The sequence below is a fragment of the Triticum urartu genome, chromosome 4A, assembly GCF_056163025.1.
Source record: "Triticum urartu cultivar PI428250 chromosome 4A, HENAU_Tu73, whole genome shotgun sequence".
Taxonomy (NCBI): domain Eukaryota; kingdom Viridiplantae; phylum Streptophyta; class Magnoliopsida; order Poales; family Poaceae; genus Triticum; species Triticum urartu.
The window spans coordinates 418,589,736-418,605,588 of record NC_141876.1 but is presented as its reverse complement, the minus strand read 5'-3'; positions in this window follow the sequence as shown (position 1 = coordinate 418,605,588).

Here is a 15,853-nt window from a genome sequence, read left to right as displayed (position 1 = left end):
CGCAGTGGTTGCCTGCTACGGGGTAATCTAGGGGCATTTTGCTAGGAGTCCGGGAGGATGCTTTCTCGGTTGAGGATATCAACCGAGGGGAATTCTTCCTGAGCATGTCTGTCACTGAACGACGAGTCCACTTCAGTTGGGAGGTGATTTTCGTCTATGGTCCTGCGGATCATGCTTGCTCTGCCGACTTCCTCGACGAGCTTAAAAATAAGTTGGAGAGGTGCACCACTCCGGCGGTGGTGGCCGGGGACTTCAACCTCATTAGGTGGGCTTCTGATAAAAGCTCGCCTAATGTTGATCAGGTCCGCATGCGTCTATTTAGCGACTGCATTGCAGACCTTGCGCTCTGTGAGATAGCCCGCGTAGGGGCTAGGTTTATGTGGACGAATAAGCAAGCGGACCCCTTCCGGAGTGTGTTAGATCGGGTCTTTGTGTCGGCTCAGTGGGAAGTGATGTTCCCATTTTGCTCTCTCAAGGCGGTTGTCAGTGTCAAAACCAGCGGATATCGGGTAGGGGCCCCGAACTGTGTGTCTAGGATCGATGGTAACAAGAGACGGGGGACACGATGTTTACCCAGGTTCGGGCCCTCTCTATGGAGGTAATACCCTACGTCATGCTTGATTGATCTTGATGAATATAGTGTTACAAGAGTTTTTCTACCACGAGATCGTAATGGCTAAACCCTAGAAGCCTAGCCTGTATGACTATGGTAATGAATATATCCTTTCCAGACTAACCCCTCCGGTTTATATAGACACCGGGGGAGGGAAATCTAGGGTTACATAGAGTCGGTTACATAAGAAGGAATCTTCATAGTCGGTCGCCAAGCTTGCCTTCCACGCCAAGGAGAGTCCAATCCGGACACAGGTACAGTCTTCGGCCTTCATGTCTTCACAGCCCATCGGTCCGGCCCATGGATAACAGGTCGGACGCCCGAGGACCCCTTAGTCCAGGACTCCCTTAGTTGCCCCCGAACCAGTCTTCAATAGCGAGGAGTTCAGCACACAAATTATCTTCGGCATTGCAAGGCGGGTTCCTCCAAGTGATGTATTCGGCCATCGGTTTAATGCCGCTCTCCTCGACCTCTACGCGTTAAATAACTTCGCCTTCCACGTGTCAAGTGAAGGTGGAAGGTCAGGGTATTTTTATAGATAACACCCCGTCCATGCAAGGATGAGCGCCTATTAAAGAAATTGGATCCTAGATCCATTCGGCTCCACGCAGAGAAAATTCCCCGGAAACTGCTTAGGAGAAACCATTCCAGCATGACTAGCGCCCCCAGCTTCTCCATCCGTTCCGGCCCAGAGAAAGGCGAGTGGGAGAGGTGTTCACACAACAAAAAAAGACACATTCGTGACATTTTGGGCCAAACGAAAAAAAATTCTATCATACATATGACACTTCTATGATGATAATTGTGATAAAACTCGGTATGATCATAGATGTGGTGGGCTCCTACTTCTATGACAAAAAATCATGACAGAAAATGGGCTTTTTGTCCTGGGCAGGCCAGAGACGCAGCTGCATGACATTCTTTGGGCCGTCCATGATGGAAAAAACCGTGGTAGAAGCGAGGGGGAGGAAAATTTCAGGGAGTTCCCGATTACGGTGGGAGGTCGGGGCCGAGCGATGCGCGTTTCTCTCGTACACGTACGCGCGTGTGTGCGAGGCGCTGGCTCTAACTGAACCCGAGCGAGGCGTTGGGCTCTAACTGAACCCGAGCGATTGCACTGCAGGCTACGTGTTACTGAACCCGAGCGATCGATCGATGGCTGTTAACTGAACCCGATCAAGTGATTCCTTCGCTACTGCTGCTAACTGAAGCCGATCGATGGGATGAACAGTGAGTGTTGCGGGGGATTTGGATGAACAGTGAGCGGTGGCGTTGCCTCTGGATGAACAGGACCCCGTGGTGTGGTGGAGGGCTGGATGAACAGTAGACGATGGAGGGGTGCCCGTGGAGGGGTGGATGAACAGGACCCCGTGGTGTGGAGGGCTGGATGAACAGTAGATGGTGGAGGGGTGCCCGTGGAGGGTGGTTGAACAGGACCCCGTGGTGTGGAGTGCTGGATGAACAGTAGACGATGGAGGTGTGCCCGTGGAGGGGTGGTTGAACAGGACCCCGTGGTGTGGAGGGTTGGATGAAAATTAGAGGGTGGAGGGGTGGTTGAACAGTAGCCAGTGGAGTAGCACGCGGTGCAGGCTGGATGAACAGGAGCCCGTGGAGGCTGGATGAACAGGAGCCCGTGGAGGCTGGAGGAGGTCGACGGTGGAGATGAACAGTATCCCGTGGAGTCCCGTTTTGCGGTACGCCACACCCCTCCCGATGAACAGGACCCCCGTTTCGACCGTAGCACTCCAACACAAGTCTGTTTCCTCCGTTTTGTGGTATGCCACACCCCTCCCGATCAACACGACCCCCGTTTCGGCCGTAGGAGGTCCGTTTCCTCCGTTTTGCGGTACGCCACACCCCTCCCGATCAACAGGAACCCCGTTTCGACCATAGAAGGTCCGTTTCCTCCGTTTTGTGGTACGCCACACCCCTCCCGATGAACAGGATCCCGTTTCGAACGTGGCCAGTCGAACACAAGGCTGTTTCCTCTGTTCTGCGGTACGCCAGGCCTCGTTTCCATCGCCTGTTCCGTCCAAGACCTCCCGATGAACACAACGCATTCCGTTGCCTCCCCATGAACACGACGCATTCCGTTGCCTCCCCATGAACACGACGACGATGCTGTTTCTCCGTTCCGACCCAGCCATGTACACGAGCCCTCACCGTATGTATGCGCGAGTAGGCGTTCGAGACCCCGCCCATATGTACACATACGTGGCCATATTTTCTTTCTTGCACCCTAACCGTTGTAGGTACGTGTACATGCTACGTGCGCGCCTCTACTACGACACGTGCGCGCCTCTACGTCGACCAGTATATATGTACGTACACATTCACGACCAGAATGACAACGCTACGTATGCTTCGACCAGGTGGGTCCCGACTGACAGGCACTTCCTTGCGTGCGAAGATGTAGCTGGTGGGTCCCAGCGGTCAGGGGGGAGAATCGTTTTGTTCTTTTTGCCCGGATGCACTTCCTTGCATGCAAAGGTGTAGCTGGTGTGTCCCAGCAGTCAGGGGGGAACGTTTTTTTCGCGAAATACAGTGGCCCATCCGGTGGGTCCCCGCTGTCAGGTGGAGGAATAATTATTTTGCACATAATAAGGAGGCACTTCCTTGCTGCGGCCATGGACCCAGCTGTCAGCCACTCCACGTACAGTCCACGTCCGATGGAAGTCATTCCTTGACCATGTTGACCACGCCGCGCCGAGAGCACCAGGGTGGTGGACGACGGCGAGGCCTAGGAAGGGGACGACGGGGAGCCGGGGAAGACGCGGCAGTGGAAGCCCGCGCGGAGAGGAGTATGAGGGTTCACTGGTTCGGCTGCGGTGTGAGGCTGCCGTCGCCGCAGGGCCTGGCCAGCGGTGGGAATAGTAGGGGGCGGTGAGGCCTCCGCGGCAGCACAGCCGGCCACGGGAGGCAGGAGCATGCGGCACGACCGGCGCTGCTTTGGGAGGCTGGAGCAAGAAGACCAGAGGTTGAAGAAGCACTACGACCGTTGGATGGACATCATACGGTCACTGGAGCTAGAATCATTCATATTGACTAAAGTTGACAAAGGCCCCCATCCCAGTCAACTTAGTAGGCCCACAAGTCAGCCTCCCACCATGGTGGGTCCCAGCTAGCAGGGGGAGTATTCATTTTTTGTGCGTAATAAGGAGGCACTTCCGGTGGGTCCGAGCTGATAGCGGGGGGAACGTTTTTTTCGCGAAATACGCTGGCCCGTCCGGTGGGTCCGAGCAGTCAGGGGGGAAACGTTTTTTTTGCGAAATAAGGTGGCCCGTCTGGTGGGTCCCTGCTGTAAGGTGGAGGAATAATTATTTTGCGCGTAATAAGGAGGCACTTCCTTGCGGCCGCCTAGACCCAGCTGTCAGCCTCTCCACGTACAATACTCTTCCGATGGAAGTCGGTCGTTGACCACGTTGACCACGCCACGCCGAGAGCACCAGGGCGGTGGTCTGGACGACGGCGAGGACTAGGAAGGGGACGACGCGGAGCCGGGGAAGACGCAACAGTGGAAGCCCGCACGGAGAGGAGTATGAGGGTTCACTGGTTTGGCTGCGGTGTGAGGCTGCCGTCGCCGCAGAATAACCGGGGGTGTGGGTGAGTGGAGGGATGGCCTGCCAGCGGTGGGAGTAGTATGGGGGCGGTGAGGCCTCCGCGGCAGCACAGCCGGCCACGGGAGGCAGGAGTAGGCGGCACGACCGGCGCTGCTTTGGGCGGCCGGACCAAGAAGACCAGAGGTTGAAGAAGCACTACGGCTGTTGGATGGACATCGTATGGTCACTAAAGCTAGAAACGCTTATTATTGACTAAGTTGACAAAGCCCTTGGTACGCTCCAACTTAGTAGGCCCACAGGTCAGCCTCTGAAACGGTGCACCCCAGATGTCAGGGGGAGGAATCATTTTTTGGGCGGCCGAAGCTAAGAATATCCGAGATTGAAGAAGAAGCACGACATCCGTTGGAAAGACATCCAACGGCCACTGCTGCTAGAACCGTGTGTTGACTATAATAAGTTGGAAAATCCTTGCATACGCGTCAACATATTTTTTTTGGGACGCGTCACTTAGTAGGCCCACAAGTGTGTGGCAGAGAACTTATAACCCATTTGCGTTTTGTAAGAATGTACAGCCCATTTTGGAATTCTGATGGAATTTACAACAGCCCATTTACAGTTTGTTAAAAGTACAGCCCATTTTCTAGCTAGGACAATGATTAATAATTTCAACCAACGGTTGAAGACAGAATTCAATAAAATTCCCACATTTTAATGGGCTACGGAATATTTTTATCCCGAAATTTCTAGTCAGATTAAATATAAATTTGTATTATGTAAAAATCCAACGAAACATTGCGCGTGCAACAATGAAAATTTAAGATTTTCAAAATCCATAAATAATATTTTTTTAAACTAATTTCGTGTTTGGTGCATTTTTTTATAGTTACTGCCCAGTTTTTATAATTATATCCCATTTATTATTTTTTAAAGCCCATTTTCCTGTTAAACCTAATGCATCCCTCCTAGGAAAGATTTGCAGCCCAGCGGGGCGGAGAATAACAAGTTGACCTTGCCTGGGTATTCCTCAAAAAGACGTATAGCTGGGCTAGCCATTTTCATCTTGAAAAAATTAGTATCTGGGCTGGATATCTGGCCTGGGCTAGACGGGCCACAGCTCGCCCAGTTAATACCCCGCTCTCCTCTGAAGAACAACGAAATCATCGCCAAGAAAAACTCTGCAATGCTCACGCCTCAAAAACACAAATACTGCTCGAGCTGCTTGGTTCCAGTTGTCGGCCGCACCTTGTGCAATTCTCTCCTTTATATTGACTACATAGGTTGACAATGGTGTGGGACCGTGATGTCAGCAAACCAGGAGAAAGCAAAAAAAATAGTTGTACATAATAAGGAGGCACTTGCGTACGTACGTCTATGGCCCTAGTGGGTCCCTAGTGTCATCCAGTCAAAATAAAGTCATCTCCTGAATCCTCATGTTTGTTGACGATGTTAACAATGCTCGGCGCCACGGCGAGCGCAACAACTCGAAGGACAATGGAGAGGGCCTCACGGGACCTATGGATGGTCTGATACAACGCCTGCTACTCATTCAGGAAGCCAGGATCATCGGACACCTATGAGCACCTTCGAGAAACTGAGACGGCATGAAATGGTAAGGCCGTGCTTGGGAGCTCTGGTTTATATCAAACCTGTATTAACATACAAGTGTAATTTACTCGTCATCGAAAACAACGCGTAAAATACAGGCGTAATGAAACCGAGGGCCTAAGGTCTGTAAGTAAAACTGGCGGGTTACGCGTGTAATTTGAGAGACCAGTGTATATTTTATGAGCACTGCTATATGGATGACATTACCAGACGATACATGCACGACATGCATATCATGCCATCCATGGGAAAGGCTGAAACAGTAGCTAACGGCTGGATTAGCAATCGTCCGAGTGTCATTCAGCGTTTTTATCGTGTGTCAAGTACTTCTGATATTTTACTAGTCGAAATCGACCAACCAAGCACCTTCGCCGAGACCATCTGCTTTAATTTACAAGCGTCAGTTTTACAAGCAGTTTTGGTTGGAAAACAACGATCCAATCATGGCCTAATATCATGAGTTGGTCGGAACATCATATGGTTTCACGTCTAACCTACTTTACTTGTCTTATAGGCTATGAATGAAACATCAGACGATGAACTTCTTAAGCACAGAAACAACAGAAGAGGATGATCTTCTTAACAAGCAAATCACTGGCATTAGATCGACATGCAAAACAATACGAAACATTATTCTCAGGAGCACGGTGAACAGCTCGTGATGCCGCATGCCACAACATTCGAAGCTCAACTTTGCAATCAAACACAAGGCCTGGCATTACATAGACAATATTCAGAACAAACTCTTAGCACAGGAATATCTCAGCAGAGTAACTATTTACTGTAAACTGAACACAGGAATAGGAGAAAACACTCGACGCTTGCTCACAGCAAGGGCGTCCCACTCAGAAATATCAAATGCATGTCTTTTGGCTAACATCAATGAGCAAATTTTGACAAGGTTTTCCAATTCCAATATATTAAACTAACGTCTTCTTGCTAACATCAATGATTAAACTTTGACAAGCTTTTCCCACTCAAAATATGTAATACCTATGATCCTGGAGTCCTGTCGCTTCTTGCTAACATCAATGATTAAACTTTGACAAGCTTTTCCCATTCAAAATATGTAATGCCTATGATCGTGGAGTCCTGTCGCTTCTTGTACTTTTTTGGGCACTTCTTGCCCAGGGCACTCCACATGTTGTTAAATTGCCAATGGTCTCTGCAGACTAGTCATGTCACCGGTGTCTAATATTTATGGCACCAGCTGTAGCAATTCTCAATCAGTGTGATTCATTCATATTAACTGAGACATTATCTTAACAATGCCTTGTTTCAAGATGTATAAAGAACGAAAAAGAAGAAAAGTATCATTCCTAAAACAATGCGACTGATTCATTTTAACAGAGACATTATCTTAACAACACCTTGGTTAAACATGTAGAAAGAACTACAAAGCAGGATAGTACCATTTGTAAAGCACTGTAAGTCTGTAACTGATATATAATAACAGAGACATTATCTGAACAATACATTTCTTAAACATGTACTCTGGCCGATCCCTAACAGAAATGGTACTCCTGCCGATCCCTAACAAGTGTTTGCTGTTTTGAACTAAGATTCAGTTCCAGGGTAGAGTGGGCGCAACAACAGTATGTGCTTCCATCTACTTATAAAGGGGGTGATGCAGAGTTTGTTGTAACAAAGCAACAAGCGTCATGTCTGGGTTGGTTCCATTTTTGTTCACTACTTAATGGGAAAAGACAGCAATACAATAGCTTCAATTCAACATTTATTTAAAACAGTACCAATACAAGTAGCACAACATCTCAAAGCACACTGCACAATCATGTGGATGCAGGCCTGTACTGACCTTTCATGAGACCGACAACGATAAAATACGAATCTGCCAACACGAATAGGAAATCGAATCTCGTTTTGTTTAGTTGCAATGAAATCAAGCAAAGTATTTCGCGTAGCGAAGCAAAATGTCGCAATAGCAACAAGTTGAATAGATATCCATGTATAAACAGAGGCAAAAAAGGAATCAATTACTGTCTAATAAAGAAGGATGAAACATGCGGCCACAAAAATGGTAATCCCGCCAATCCCTAACAAGTGTTGCACTTTTGAAATAAGATTCAGTAGTTAATTCTGAGAGTGGCATCAATTACTGGCTTATAAAGGGGGTGATGCTGAATTTGTTGTAACAAAGCAACAAGCATCATGTCTGGGTTGGTCCCATTTTTGTTCACTACTTAATGGGAAAAGACAGCAATACAATAGCTTCAATTCATCATTTATTTAAAACAGTACCAATACAAGTAGCACAGCATCTCAAAACACACTGCACGATCATGTGGATGAAGGAAAGTACCAACCTGTCATGACGCACACAAGATCAAGTACGAATCTGCCAACACGAATAGGAAATCCAATCTCGTTTTGTGCAGTTGCACTGAAATCAAGCAAAGTGTTTCGCGTAGCAAAGCAAAATGTCACAATAGCAACAAGTTGAATAGATATCCCTGTATAAACAGAGGCAAAAAAGGAATCAATTACTGGCTAATAAAGGAGGATGAAACATGCGGCCACAAAAATGGTAATCCCGCCAATCCCTAACAAGTGTTGCAGTTTTAAAATAAGATTCAGTAGTTAATTCTGAGAGTGGCATCAATTACTGGCTTATAAAGGGGGTGATGCTGAATTTGTTGTAACAAAGCAACAAGCATCATGTCTGGGTTAGTCCCATTTTTGTTCACTACTTAATGGGAAAAGACAGCAATACAATAGCTTCAATTCATCATTTATTTAAAATAATACCAATACAAGTGGCACAGCATCTCAAAGCACACTACACAATCATGTGGATGAAGGCCTGTACTGACCTTTCATGAGACGACCAACATAAAATATGAATCTACCAACACGAATAGGAAATCCAATCAAGTTTTGTGTAGTTGCACTGAAATCAAGCAAAGTTGCCGGTGTGACATTTAAGTTTTCTATAGCAACAAGTTGAATAGATATCCCTGTTTTAAGAGGCAAAAAAGAAAACAATTACTGGCCAATAAAGGAGGATGAAACATGTGGCCACAAAAATAAGCATCTACCTTATCTTGATGGAAAACAAAGTATAGGACAGTAGCATTTCTAAAACAGTTGCATTGATTCATATTAACAAAGAAATTCTTTTAAAACAGATCAGTAGTTAATTCTGAGATTAACAATAGCAAAATAGCTGCATGGGACATGCCAGCACCATGTGCGTCCACACGTATAAGTGGGTGATGCAGAGTATGTAGCCAAGCAGCATATATGCGTTGGTCCCATATTTGTTCTCATTGAACCTTCTTCCTATGTGAGGGAAGCAAATCTAGTCATGCACAAACTACCCGACCCCCTAGTTTCTTTCCCTTTTCAACAAAGAGATCGGTTCCTTACAGATGTGTGTACTCGGTTACCCCCTTTTCCCTTTTCGACCTATAAAGCGGCTGGATAGCCAGTCTATACTACTTTCTGCCCCTCCTTTCCTCATTGAACCATGTCCTAGATTCTTGCTCCAGCCCACCGCACCCTTCTTTCCTCTTTGAACCAAGACCTAGATTCGACTACAGATCGAAAAAGATCCACATGCAGCTAGAGCAACGACGGTTTCAAAGAAACTTATACCTTAGGGTCGTCGGGATGTGGCAAGGCATGCGGCGGGAGGACGGATCTGCCCACACTACGTACGGCAGTGAGGAAGAAGGGGTCGGTGGCCCTCCCGCACAAGCGCTGGGTGAAAGAGAACAACGCAGCCGGAAGTGGATTGCCTCCCTCGCCGAAGGCGATAGAGTGAACGCTGCACCTCCTCCCCTTCCTGGTGCGATGGGATACGAACGCCTCCTTCACCAGCTGTGAGGGGGAGAGAGAGACAAGAGGCCAACGCAGTCTTGTTTAGATCTGGTGAAGAGAGGGTGAGAGACTGTGAATATAGCAAACCCTAGCAAATGAACGTTGAGCCTCCGGCGTGTAACATATATGTAGTGCGGCGAGCGTGTGGAGAGTGCAAACCCTAGCGAACAAGCGCTGAGGCTCCCGCTTATATATATACTACTGTAGTACGGACTGAGCTCCGGTGCCTTCACTGCACCTGCTTTTGGATGTATGACAGGTGAGCCAGCCACATTTTGGGCCCACCTGTCATAAAACCCTAGCGAAAATTGCACCAACGTGAAAGACGACTGCGTCTCCAACGCAACCAAGGTGAACTGACGAAGGATATCATCTTTGTGCGTAACAAGCAAAGAGCACTAATGGAAGACAGCTTGTTTTTCGTCAAAAATCGATCAGCTTCACCAGCCAACGCAACCATGAGGCGCAACCATGAGCATCGATAGGTCATCGCGGTGATGCATCATCCATTTGGCATCAAGTTTGGGTGAGGCACCTAAGAAGTTCGACAAATCCTCACTGTGGTCTATTTCTTCTCAGTAATCAAGCTCGAGGAAGGAAGAACCACGTGGCAGAGGACAGTGAGGCGGAACAATAATGGCCATCCAATTTTGTGCAGTTCCACTAAAATTGAGGAAGACATGCCCGGGTATGGAGACACGCATTGCTATTTCCAAAAATATAAAAAAGGGTTAGCAACGACATCTCAATTGTCAATAAGAATTAATGAAAAGTACACCAACAAACAGAAGCATCATAATTATCTTGATGGGAACTAAACCAGGATACCCGAGAAAAAAAGCATCTCTTCATTTAACCAGTGATAGTACTACCACCATATGGAAAATGACCGCACAACCACCATGTACTTTTTGTCAAAACAACATGTATACCTCCACCGAGGCATAAATCAGGACAACTTTTTGAGTGGCATTTCCTCTATAATAGTACTAGTAGGTGATGTTGGACCAGCCGACGAACCCTAGCTACTATGCATGGGGAGCTGGGGAGTAGTCGCATAGAAGAAAACCCGCACGCAGTGACCTGGGGAGCTGGACCAGTACAAGAAGTTATACCTCAGGTGGGCGAGATGTCGTTTAGGCGGGCGGGTGGGATCTGCCCACACGACGGCAGCGAACAAGGGCGCGGAGGATCTTCGTCCGCGCCAGCGCCGGCTCCGAGAGGACGGTGCGCATCGGTTTCCTCCATCGCCGACGGCGACAACGTCAACGCTGCACCTCCTTACCTCCCGCAGCGAACAGGATTCAGCCGGATCTATGACCACCGGTGAGGAGAGAGATAGAGTGGACACTGTCATCTTGTTTTGATATGGAGAGGGTGAGAGAGCGAGACGCGAGAAACTCTATCAAACAAGAGGCTATAATGGAGTAAAAAAAATCTCTCCATAGCAGTGGTTTTAAATAGAATATGCGTGTTCCTGGAAAAAAGAAACGAAAACTGGCGGACAATTTTTTAAGGGTCTGTCTAGGACACATCTAGATGTGACATAGTTATGTCACATATAAGTTGATGTCCACTCTGTTTGTGGTCTTTTCCTAGTTTTTTTGTTTCTTGTTGCTACATTATATACTTGTGGGAGCTTAGATGTGATATCCTTAAATAACATCTAGATGTGAATTAGACAAACTGATTTTCTAACGTACCAAGAAAGAAAACTCGATCAAAAACATGCCCCCGCTTCCAGGTCGCGAGAGTCGTCACGCACACACACATAGACATAGACATGCATATCCGTGTTTACATAAAATTCTATTTCCATCTCCATCTCCAATCATATTTGTCCAACTGGCACATGATTTACGTTGTTAATTATATACGCAGCAATATTAACGTACAACATCTCTTGTTTGCGCATGTCCGGACCGTTGCCACGGCCGCTCCTGACCAACCCGAACCCTCTTCATCACCCGCGCGTGCTTCCCGCCCGAAACGGTCAGTGCCGCATTCATGCCCGGCCAGAGCGGACGCGACCTCTCACTGGCGCCGGCATTGAAGCGGCGGGCCGGCCGAGAGAGCGTCGCCTGCGCCGCTTCCGGGTGCACGCGGCTGCTCCGCGTTCAAAGGTCGCAATAGCCGGCTACAACATGCGCGATCTCTTCTAGTAGTAAGTTCTCGGGAGTCCGTGCTATAGCTAGCTGTCCTCCCCCAACTCGTCAAGATCTTCCAGTAGTGCTAGTACTCCATGGCGCGATCCATCGACAAGCAGGCGGGAAAGTTATGGTATACTACTCGGTTTGCGGTGAGTGGCATGTCGAGCGACCGTGTGGGGTCGAGCCGTGGAGGAGGGTGAGACACGAACACGACAGATGTGATTTAAACGTTGGTTTTGCTCGATGGCGCGATCCAACGAAATGAAACATTGGTTTCTCTCCGTTTCCATTTTTTCTCCAGAAAAACGGAAACTTTTCAACTCCATTTTCATTCCTATTCCAAGGTTGCCCCGTTACAACATTCCATCAAATACAAAGGAAAACTAACACGCATGCTGATGCATCTCAATAATTCACATATCATAGCCAATATTTACTTCACAACTAAAGAAAAAAGTTGTGAGAGCGTGTACGATAGAAAAACTATTGATGGGGTCATTTCAACTTAAACCCTAAACCCTAAACATGATTTAATTTCCTGGCCAGGTAGAACTTGTCGAAGGAAAGACAGCTGGCACCCTCGGATCATACGATGCTTTTGTGCAGTTCCACTAAAATCGACCTGAGCATCCCTGATGGCAAAGATATTGAAGAAGTGTGATTAGAATAGTAGTACTGACACTAGTTCATGAGACATAAACTCATCACAAGTAGAAGCCGGTAGAAGTAGAGAAAGATCGACATGGAGATGGAGCTACAGCAGTGGAGCAAGCCGGCTCCAAAAGGACGATGGACTACCTGGGACGTCGGGATGTGATACGTCTCCAACGTATCTATAATTTTTGATTGCTCCATGCTATATTATCTACTGTTTTGGGCAATATTGGGCTTTATTATCCACTTTTATATTACTTTTGGGACTATCCTATTAACCGGAGGCCCAGCCCAGATTTGCTGTTTTATGCCTATTTCAGAGTTTCGAAGAAAAGGAATATCAAACGGAGTCGAAACGGAATGAAATCAACTGGAGAAGTTATTTTTGGAAGGAAACCTACCAGATAGAATTGGACCCTACATCAGAAGATGAAGGAGGTTCTCACGAGGGTAGGGGGTGCCCAACCCCCTGGGGGGCGCCCCCTGCCTCGTGGCCACCCCTTCGGTCCACCGACGTACTCCTTTCACCCATATATACCCACGTATCCTAAAACTTCCAGAACAGAGAATAGATCGGGAGTTCCGCTGCCAGAAGCCTCCGTAGCCACCGAAAACCAATCTAAACCCGTTCCGGCACCCTGCCGGAGGGGGAATCCCTCTCCGGTGGCCATCTTCATCATCCCGGTGCTCTCCATGACAAGGAGGGAGTAGTTCTCCCTCGGGGCTGAGGGTATGTACTAGTAGCTATGTGTTTGATCTCTCTCTCTCGTGTTCTTGATTTGGCACGATCTTGATGTATCATGAGCTTTGCTATTATATTTGGATCCTATGATGTTTCTCCCCCTCTACTCTCTTGTAATGAATTGAGTTTCCCCTTTGAAGTTATCTTATCGGGTTGAGTCTTTAAAGATTTGAGAACACTTGATGTATGTCTTGCCGTGCGTATCTATGGTGACAATGGGATATCACGTGATTCACTTGATGTATGTTTTGGTGATCAACATGCGGGTTCCGCCCATGAATCTATGCATAGGGGTTGGCAAACGTTTTCGTCGTGATTCTCCGGTAGAACTTTGGGGCACTCTTTGAGGTCCTTTGTGTTGGTTGAATAGATGAATCTGAGATTGTGTGATGCATATCATATAATCATACCCACGGATACTTGAGGTGACATTGGAGTATCTAGGTGACATTAGGGTTTTGGTTGATTTGTGTCTTAAGGTGTTATTCTAGTACGAACTCTAGGGCTATTTGTGACACTTATAGGAATAGCCCAACGGATTGATTGGAAAGAATAAATTTGAGGTGGTTTCGTACCCTACCATAATCTCTTTGTTCATTCTCCGCTATTAGTGACTTTGGAATGACTCTTTGTTGCATGTTGAGGGATAGTTATGTGATCCAATTATGTTAGTATTGTTGAGGGAACTTACACTAGCGAAAGTAAGAACCCTAGGCCTTGTTTCCTAGCATTGCAATACCGTATACGCTCACTTTTATCATTAGTTACCTTGCTGTTTTTATATTTTCAGATTACAAATTCTCATATCTACCATCCATATTGCACTTGTATCACCATCTCTTCACCGAACAAGTGCACCTATACAATTTACCATTGTATTGGGTGTGTTGGGGACACAAGAGACTCTTTGTTATTTGGTTGCAGGGTTGCTTGAGAGAGACCATCTTCATCCTGCGCCTCCTATGGATTGATAAACCTTAGGTCATCCACTTGAGGGAAATTTGCTACTGTCCTACAAATCTCTGCACTTGGAGGCCCAACAACGTCTACAAGAAGAAGGTTGTGTAGTAGACATCAAGCTCTTTTCTGGCGCTGTTGCCGGGGAGGTTAGTGCTTGAAGGTATATCTTTAGATCTTGCAATCGAGTCTTTTAGTTTCTTGTTTTATCACTAGTTTAGTTTATAAAAGAAAACTATAAAAAATGGAATTGAGTTTGTCTCATATGCTTCACCTTTTTAATATCTTTCGTGAGTATGATGGAAAGGATAATTGTGCTCAAGTGCTAGAAGAAGAAATCTATAAAATGTTTGGCGCTAAATATTTGAATGATGAGCATGATTGCAATGTTGTTAGTATGAATTCCTTGAATATCTATGATTCTAATGATATGCAAATCCACAAGCTTGGGGAGGCTATGTTTGATGAAGATGATATTTTTTGTCCCCCAAGTTTTGATGAGCAAATTTATTATGATGAAATCATGCCTCCTATCTATGATGATTATTGTGATGACATGTATGCTTTAAAGAATAATAATAACAATGAACCTTGTCATCTTGATCTTAATTTTCAATCACATGATAGTTATTTTGTTGAGTTTGCTCCCACTATTATTCATGAGAATAATTTTGCTTATGTGGAGAGTAATAAAAATTATATGCTTGTAGATCATGAAAAGAATGCTTTAGATGCTGGCAATATTGTTGAATTTATTCATGATGCTACTGAAAATTATTATGAGGGAGGAACATATGCTTGTAGGAATTGCAATAATATCGAGTTTCCTCTCTATGTGCTTAAAATTTTGAAGTTATGCTTGTTTTACCTTCCTATGCAAGTTGATTCTTGTTCTCACAAGTTGTTTGCTCACAAAACCCTATGCATAGGAAGTGGGTTAGACTTAAATGTGCTAGTCATATTCTCCATGATGCTCTCTTTATGTTACAATTCTTATCTTTTATGTGAGCATCGTTGAAATCATCATGCCTAGCTAGGGGCGTTAAACGATAGCGCTTGTTGGGAGGCAACCCAACTTTATTTTTGTTCCTTACTTTTTGCTCCTATTTAGTAATAAATAATTCATCTAGCCTCTGTTTAGATGTGGTTTTTATGTTTTAATTAGTGTTTGTGCCAAGTAGAACCGTTGGGAAGACTTGGGGAAAGTCTCGTTGATCATGCTGTCAAAAACAGAAACTTTAGCGCTCACGAGAATTGCTGCCATTTTTATTTGGAGAGTGATATTTAGTTAATTCTTTTTTCATATGATTAATAGATAAATTACTAAGGTCCAGAAATTTATTTGAGAATTGTTTGAGGTCCATAAGTATACGTTTGATCCAGATTACTACTGACTGTTCTGTTTTTGACGGATTCTGTTTTTCATGTGTTGTTTCCTTATTTTGATTAATCTATGGCTAGTAAAAGAGTTTATAAACCATAGAGAAGTTGGAATACAGTAGGTTTAACAGCAATATAAATAAAGAATGAGTTAATTACAGTACCTTGAAGTGGTGATTTACTTTCTTATACTAACGGAGCTTACGAGTTTTTTGTTAATTTTTGTGTTGTGAAGTTTTCAAGTTTTGGGTAAGGATTCGATGGACTATGGAACAAGGAGTGGTAAGAGACTAAGCTTGGGGATGCCCAAGGCACCCCAAGGTAATATTCAAGTACAACCAAGAGCCTAAGC